Below are 9278 nucleotides of genomic sequence, written 5' to 3' on the forward strand. Positions count from 1 at the left end.
CCGGTGCCCTTTTGCCTTCAGCCCCAGGAGAATGGGAGGGGGGTGGGGGGATGTCGTGCGGCTACAGGAAGGTGTCGCCTAAGTGCAAACTCGCAGGGCACGTTTCTCATTTATTTTAATACTCGGTGGGGATTTCTTCTTTTAAAGTTCATTCCTTCTTGATTTAACTAAGCTCAGGAAATGCAAACAGATTAACAGATGTGAACTTCTGTTTTCCTAACTGCTTATAGCAGAAAGTTAAAAAAAGAAAAGAAAAAGGAAGAGGTAAAGCGCAGCTGTTAAGTCTTGCCTCCTCCTTGACTTACCACAGTGACCTTTTGGGGGGGGGGGAGTTCTTTGGCTTCCCTGGAAACCCTGGAAACAACTGACAACTGGCCATATTCCAGACGCAAAGTATGACATGATCTTCACGGGGTTTCTGCAGGTACCAAGATGTATGTCTGTCTTTTGCTGCATAGCTGGTATTCCCGAGTCTGTACGTTCTCAGAGCTCCGTGTCCCATCATTGCCTTTGACTCCCATTTCTACACTCTGTTCCCGTTCATAACGCTTGCTGGGATGGCCCCATCCCACTGAGGGCAGAGGAGAGACCACCTACAAAACTTCCAGCCAGGACCGGTTGCTCTCTGCGAACACCTGGTTGAGCGAAGACCCGGCCTGCCTCCCCTCGTTTGTTTTCGAGGGGTGGGAAGTCACCCACGCCTGGGATCCCTCGTCCGTACATGACCGTTCGATATTATCCGTACGGGAGAAGACAGGGAGGCAAACTTATTCCATCACCACTATGCAAATGACGGCGCCACCCTAGAGAAGATACGAACATCATGCATGTGGGTCACAGTCACTTGGACGGCTGCACGAGCAGTCAGCGATCACTGGATATCTCCCGCGTGTCTCAAATCCTACACGATAGTCCCATAAAGTCACTTTGCTCATTTCCACGAATCTCACCCAGGGACTCAGACGCATCGTCTTCAAAGTGGTCTCCTCCACATCTGGCTCCCGAGCTCCTGCCGAGCTCTTTGTGTTTCCCTGTCACCTCTGCACCAATTCACGTAGAACTGGAAGGCAAATGTATGTCGGCGCGGCCCCCGCTCTGGGCTCAAGCAGTGGCTGTGGGGTTAAAATGACTTGCCAGCAGGACAGCAGCCCCGGCAACCCACACGACGAGCCATGTTCTAGTCGGGGTTTTATTCTCAGACAAATGTAATCTCTGTTGTAAATATCTGGGGTTTGGGGTTTGTTTTTTTAACAAGCACTTGGGTCATCTTTTTATTTTGTGTTCTTGCAAATCCTCGCTCTCTGGATCTTTTCCCTCCCATTTTGTTTTAATGACTGACTGCAATTTGGATGGCAAATGTACAAAGTCTCCCATTTATACCCTTACTTTGTCTCTGTGAAGTGTGTCATTTCTAATTCTTTCAAGAGGGGTGTGTGGGGGTTTCCTTATAAAGGCTGATGTTTCCCGAGCAGTGCATCAGGTGGCAAGCTTTCTCCAAAAGACACTGTTACAGCGACAGCCGGAACACAACGTGACTTTTCTCTTAGCCTTTTTCAGAGGTATAAGCATGGAATTCTCTGCCAGGGGAAGTGGTGGCGGCTACAAGCATGGACGGCTTCAAAAGGGAATTATCCATCAGTGGCCATTAGCCACAAGGTATAGATAGGGACTCTGGGGCAAGTGATGCTCTGTCTTCTTGGAGCTTGGGGGGGTATTTGGCCGAATAATAGGTGTGAAGACCAGGCAGAGTAAACAACAAAAGGTCTGTTTTACAGGAGGTCAGCCCAATATGTGAAACAGACAAGGTGCAAGAACAATAACAATAAGTGGGTGAAAGTAAAAGAAACCAAATGCCCTAATGCGACTAGACTCGCAGTCCCTAGTCCACTGACTCAGTTAGGCCTCAGTCTGCTCACCCTTTCTCTCAGGGCGAGGATCTCTTCCCTGCGGCAGCCTTCCTTCTGGCTCTGCTCTCTTGGAAGAAAGAACAACTCTTCTTCTCTACCAGCCAGATGTGATTAGCTAGAATTGGCGCCAAAACCTCTCAGGGGCTTCTGGGAGTTGTAGGCCTGGCCTCCTCCCACTGCTACTCAGGCTCCCTGGGCCTGCTAGGCCTTTGCTTGCACAGCCCAGAGCACGACAGTACCAAAGAGCTAGATTGGAGTCCAGTGTCACTTTAGAGACCGACAAGATGCTACGGTGTTGCTGGACTCGAATCTAGCTCTTCTACCTCAGACCAACATGGCTTACCTTCGAGAGGTCTTAGCAGATGTGACTGAAGTTTGTGGGTTTCTCCTTTAAACCCAGGGTTTTTTTTACTTGTTATATATTTTAGCGACCTGAATAACCCAGACTGATCTGAGCTTGTCAGATCTCGGAAGCTAAGCAGGGTTGGCCCTGCTTAGTATTTATCTTATTAGATTTATATGAAGAAGAGGAGAAGAGATTGGATTTATGCCCCGCCCTTCACTACCCAAAGGTGTCTCAGACCGGCTTACAAACTCCTTTCCCTTCCCCTCCCCACAACAGACACCCTGTGAGGTAGGTGGGGCTGAGAGAGCTCTGACAGAAATGGCTCTTTTTCAAGAACAGCTCTTATCAGAACTACGGCTTGCCCAAGGTCATCCAACCAGGTGCAAGTGGAGGAGTGGGGGATCAAACCCGGTTCTCCCAGATTAGCGTCCGCGCACTCAACCACTACACCAAACCGGCTCTCTGAGAGAACTTATAACTGAACTCTGAGAGAACTTGTAACTGACCCAAGGTCACACCAGCAGCTGCCCATAGTGGGGAATCAAACCCGGTTCTCCCAGATTAGAGTCCGCGCACTAAACCACTACACCAAACTGGCTCTTCATTGAGCAGGGCTCAGGGCAGCTTACAACAATCAAAACACACAGGTCGACATACTACGGTTTTAAAATCCATGTTGCTATAATTTAAAGCCTAAAACTTCTTGACTGCGTAAGATGATGCCCCAACGCCCGTCACGGGTGAAACAGCTGGGGGCAACCAGCAGGAAAAAAGAAGGGAAGGGGGAAGGGAGGCGAGCAGATCTCGTTAACCGTCACTGTCCTCAACCATATGCTCGGTTGAATGTCTTGGTCTGACAGGCCCTGTGGAGCCTCGCCAAGTCCCGCATGGCTTGACTCCGACAGAGCGTTCCACCAGGTTGGGGTCAGGGCTGAAAAGGCCCTGGTTGAGGACAGCCGGACTCTTCTGGGGCCAGAGATCACTAATACGTTCTTTCCAGAGGAGCATAAGGCTCTCTGAGGGGTATATACTCGAATGGGAGACCACCAAGGAAGCCCGGGGTTGCTGCACAGAGGGCAGGAAACAGCAGACCACCTCTGTTCATCTCTTGCCTTGAAAGCCCTATGGCAGGGGTGGCCAAACGCTCTCGCACAGTCTTAATTTAATGTTAATAAAAAAGCAAATTTGCATATATTTCAATGTGCATTTAATATTTGTCCATGTCTTGGGGCTCTCAAACATCTGACATTTATTCTGTGTGGCTGTTATATTAAGCAAGTTTGGCCACCCCTGCCCTATGGGGTCACCATAAGTCGGCTGTGACACAATGGGATTTTCCAGCACCTAATGAGGCAGCATTTTTAAAAAAGGTATTCAGGGCTCTTTTTGGGCAGGAACGCACAGGAACGGCGTTCCGGCTGGCTCCCAAGTTGGCCACGCCCAGCAGGAACTCATTAGCATAATAGGCCACACCCAACAGCAGACACTCATTAGGATTGGCTACATTAGGGGTGTGTGGCCTAACATGCAAAGGAGTTCCTGCTACAAAAAAAAGCCCTGGGTTTTGACAACAAACAAGGTAAACAGAATAAGAAGCAAAAGGTGGGTGTGGCTGGATGACCACACTTCTGGTAACATGGGGGTGTGGCCTAATGTGCTAATGAGCTGTGCTGTCAGGGGTGTGGCCTATTATGCTAATGAGTTCCTGCTGGGCTTTTTCTACAAAAAGAGTCCTATGCTCTTCCCTGGATGGCCCACATTAGCCGAGTCTCGTCAGATCTCAGAAGCTAAGGAGGGTCGGCCCTGGTCAGTCCTTGGATGGGAGACCACCGAGGAAGTCCAGGGTTGCTGTGCAGAGGCAGGCAGTGGCAAACCAATTCTCTTCATCTCATGCCTTGAAACCCATATGGGGTCACCTTAAGTCAACTGCAACTAGGGTTCCCAAGTACTTACCGCAATCCGGCAGGGGAAACATGCTCCCCGGCCGGACCATTCCTCCCTGTAACGCACCATGCCATCGCCAGGAAGTGACACTGATACCATCGAGTTTCCAGCCCCATGGCCAAAGCGTCGCCCGGCGTCACTTCCTGGTGAAGGCATGGTGCGGCACGTCTGTTGTCCCCGCGGGAATGATCCTGCGAAGACGTCTGTGTCCCCCGCCGAATCACAGTAAGTACTTGGGAGGCCTGACTGCAACTCGACCATGCTTTCCACCACCAATAACCCCCAAGGTGTCTTGATAGTCCCTGCACTGGACTATCGCTGGTTGAATTAAGCAACTGTGTAATGCAGCAGAATGTTAAAAGGCCTGAGAAATAACACACACAAATAAAAGGGCATGTGCAGGAAGGACTTGCGCATGAGGAACTGGTCCCAGTAGTCATGCCACAGGGGTAGAATTTACTTTATTTATTTGATTTGATTGAAGAGTTGCCAGATGTACAGTCTGTCCAGTTGAACCCTTACCTGCGGACCAGTACCCTTTTCCCCCCGCAAAGCAATTTTTTTTAAAAAAGTAACTTATTTAAAAATCTGTATGCCTCCTTTCCACCCAGACTGCTCTAGTTTGTGTTGTTCTCTGAACTAGAACCATCATAGTTTTTTAAAAAAATATGACAGCGCCACAAATTAACTGCTATGATTAACCGCCATGTGACAAGTAATTTGGGATCACTGGCTCTTCTCACATCAGTCAACTGTGGGAACAAACCCCCCGGGACACCCAAGACGGATAGTGGTAACTCCGGTTCACAAGAATCACCTGATTAAATTTAGCATCGGGGAAATGGAGCGTGCGACCCTCACATCAATACCCGTAAGAGCAGGCACTGGACGGTTTGTGGATCTTCAACTGCGACTTCATCTGTGGTACTCTCCTGCACAAAGTACTAGAAGCAAGAAGATTTGAGGCCCAAATGATGGCAAAACCTATTCGATCCATTTTTATCTCTCCTTTCCCCCCAGGGAAATTTGGGGCAGCGTGCACAGTCCCTCTGCTCACGACAACCCTGTGAAGTAGATGAGGCTGAGAAAGAGGGACCAGCCCAAAGTTACCAAATGGTGAGCTTCAGGGCAGGGAGGAATATGAACCCCAGGTCCTAGCCTGACCTCTAATCCACCACACTGGCTACAGTCTGAATAAGGGCATGTGAATTTGCCTTCCGTTGGGTCAAACTACTGACACGTCACGTGGCGGACTCTCCAAACTCTCAAGAAGAGGTTTTTTTGCAGGGCTGACCAAGATCCTTTTTTGCAAGAGATGGGCTGCAGTCACACGGAGCATTAGCCACGCTACAGAGACGGAAGATAGGCGGATTTTCCGGGTGCGATCACACCACCAGATCTGGGAAGCGTAGAGCTCCTGTGGCTAACCCGAGGCTTTCCGCCAAAGATGTGCCGTAAAAAACTAGTACCTCCGAGGTACTAGTTTCTGGAAACCGCGGGGCAAGGGCGGGCGTCTGATCGTGTTTCCGGTGGTAGGTTGTGGCATCCGGCGCCCGCCCATGTCCCGTGTCGAAAAGGTTTTTTCCCCCAAGTCTCACTGGATGCGCACAAGCACCCAACGGCGCATGCACACACTTTGGGTTTTTTAAAAAAAACAACCCCGTTTGCCACGGCAGCGGCGCCTAGCCATTGCTGCTGTGATTGCGCCGCACTGCTTCTGTGCCGCGCCACAAGATTGTCGTATGATCGGCACCTCCCCCCGAACCACGGGACATCGGCGGGATGTATGATCCGGCGGCCGCGCGGTAGTTCGCTCCGGGGCAAACAGCCACGTGCCCCCCCCCCGCAATATCCGGCCCGTGTGACCGGGGGCCATTGAAGGGCTGAATGCAGCAGCAGCAGCAGCATCCTTACACAAAGCATGCGTGTTTCACCACTGAACAGTGGCCCCTCTTGAATGGCAGGGAATATACTCCCACATAAGTGATGGGGTTGTAGCACATGAACGATCACTCTTGACCTAAGAGCAGGGAAGTTCTGCGGTTCTGTCAAGCAAGCGAAGTTGTATTCTCTTGAAACACAAACATTGGGGTCGCCCCGCGGTTTATAAAATGAACATCGGAGGTGTAAAAACGATTTAACAGAAACCTATCAGAATTTTGCACGTTCAACCCTTTTTCGTCTCTGAAAACCTTGCGATAAGAAGCTAAGCTGCGTAGTGAATGGGCTTTATGAATTTTTTAAAAAGCAGAGATGGCATTTAGGAATTAGGAGATGTTCAAAGGGACCGAAAAGTCTTGAATCTCTTTTAATTAGTAATGGGAGTGAATATTGCTGAGTTTCAAGAGAAGAAATGGCAGATTGTGGCGGTGTTTTTCTGTCTTCAATGCCGGGCCTTTCTGTGGGTTCCGGGTCCCCTCCCCTCCCCTCCCCCGCCTTGAGTATCCGTTTTATTATAGAATACAACATTAAAGCTTTTCTAAAGCCGTTATTAGCTCACAGATGGCTGCAAAGATCTTTTTAAACGTGGCGACGAAGGAAAACACTGGCAAGCTTTTCAAGTTACACTTCAGCAGATTATTACCCACCAAACTCTTAGAGGATTCCCCCCCTCCTTGTATCATCAGCGCTTATTTCTTTTCTCCTTTTTTTTTTAAAAGCAAGATTATCCCAGGAGAAACGGCGTGTGGGGAGAGGGAGAGGAATTCATAGGCCTCACATCAGGACACGATCCGTAGTCCCTCCATAGAGAGAACAGAACAGGAGGGCCATTGTGGGGAAGCTGTGTGGCTATTTCCCGTCAAATGTCAGAGAGGGCAGAGTCCAGCCCTAAAATGTGCGTCAGGAGTCCCCAACATGGCGTCTGTGGTTGCTGTGGGGCCATTTTTAGAAAGAAGTAGTAGTAATTTATTGTGTTGACCATAGGTCATAACAATACAGAAGACGGTACATAAAATCCCAATAAAACTCCAAAGTAGATACAAATTAAATTAATAACCAACAGGATCATGTAAATACAGAGCCAAATTAGGTCGTGGTCAGTTCCATACACTTTCGATCTAATTGATCTAGCCGCCATTTTTAGAAAGTGGGTGAGTCCACATGGGGCTTTTGCCAAGGAAGACTTCTGATCGCCTATCGGAGATTGGATTTTTAACAATGTGGTTCGGGCAGCAGTTTCCAACAGAGCGCCCTGACCCAGATAGCCCAGGCTAGCCCAATCTCGTTGGATCTTGGAAGCTAAGCAGGGCCAGCCCTGGCTAGTATTTGGATGGGAGACCTCCAAGGAATGCCAGAGTCGTGACGTGGAGGCAGGCAACAGCAACCCACCTCTGAATGTCTCATGAGAACCCTATGGGGTTACCATAAGTCTGCTGTGACTTGACGGCATTTCCCACCACCACCACAGCACGAGGATCTTCGCTGTGACTGAAGCTAAGATGCGGGAGCCATTTTGTGACTCGCTACACCACCTGCAGCAGCCATTTTGTGGCATTATACCCTGCTGAGGTACCTCCCCAAACCCCTCTCTCCCCAGGTTCCACCCCCAAAATCTCCAGGTAGGTACCAACCCAGATCTGGCAACCCCACGTAGCACAGTATAGCCCACCATTGTGCATGCGCATATCTCTGGAGTAAGGCTGTCTCGTTTCTCCTTCCGGGCTGAAACCCCTTCCCCTTTCCTGCATTCAAAATGTAGTCGGAACTGTTATCCCGCCCTGCACAATATAATTCGATTCGCCTCCCCGCCTCAACGTTGGACGAGAACCCCCTTTTTATATATATTTTCATGCTTTAATGCAATCTGGCACATAATTACGAATGACTCACCGATAATCTCAGCCGTGGAACTCTCCGAAATTAGACCACGATTTAGCCTGGGATGTGTGCAGCAAGATCTAAGGGGAGATGGATGATAATTATTCCAGTCGAGAGATCTCTCCCCTGCCCCACATCACCTTTTCATCTAGGGTGCTGTTTTCTACGCCGCCAAAGGCCAGCATAGCTTTAGCCCCTCTCCTGCCCCCTTACTGGCCTCCAGACATGCACAAACGATCCCTGTACGTTTTCATCACTGTACAAACTCCCTGTAATCGCTACTGACAGACGGAGAAAGAGAGACTGTGGGGGGAGGACATCCTAAACCACACCGAAACAGGACAGCTTGCTTTGGGGTGTGAGGAATGACCCTATTTCATTGAAACTGATAATACAGACACTGGCGACAGGGCCACAGGGAATGGTGTCTCCTCCTTGTGGCAGCCCACCGATGTGCCACAAAGGGGTGAGAGGGTCCCGATAGAAGGCAAGGGTCTATGGCTCAGTGGTAGAGTATCTGCTTGGCACACAGTAGGTCCCAGGTTCGATCCCCGGCATCTCCAGTTCAAAGGATCATAGAATCATAGAATGTGAGAGTTGGAAGGGACCTTGCAGGCCATCTAGTCCAACCCCCTGCACTCTGCAGGAACATAGCTGAAAGATAGCCCTACAACATACCCAAAAGATGGTCGTCCAGCCTCCGCTTGAAAACATCCAGCGGAGCATCCACCACCTCCCGAGGCAATCTGTTCCACTGCTCAACCACTCTTACAGTTAGGAAGTTTCTCCCGATATTTAGCCGGTATCGACTCCCTTGTAATTTCCACCCATTAGACCTAGTCTTGCAATCCGGAGCAAGAGAGAATAGATCTGCTCCATCTTCTACATGACAGCCCTTCAAATATTTGAAGACTGCAATCCTGTCCCCTCCGAGCCTTCTCTTTCCCAGGCTAAACATACCCAACTCTTGCAGCCTTTCTTCATAAGACTTGGATCCCAACCCTCTCACCATCCTGGTTGCCCTCTTCTGGACACGATCAGGTAGGAGGTGATACAAAAGACCTCTGCCTGAGAGCCTGGAGAGCCATAACCGGTCAGAGGTTGCTAGGCGGAGGCAGGCAGTGGCAAAGCAGTTTGGTGTAGTGGTTAAGTGTGCGGACTCTAATCTGGGAGAACCGGGTTTGATTCCCCACTCCTCCACTTGCATCTGCTGATGTGACCTTGGGTCAGTCACAAGCTCTGGCACAGCTGTTCCTGAAAGA

The sequence above is a fragment of the Gekko japonicus genome, unplaced genomic scaffold (assembly GCF_001447785.1).
Source record: "Gekko japonicus isolate JY-2015 unplaced genomic scaffold, Gekko_japonicus_V1.1 scaffold461, whole genome shotgun sequence".
Taxonomy (NCBI): domain Eukaryota; kingdom Metazoa; phylum Chordata; class Lepidosauria; order Squamata; family Gekkonidae; genus Gekko; species Gekko japonicus.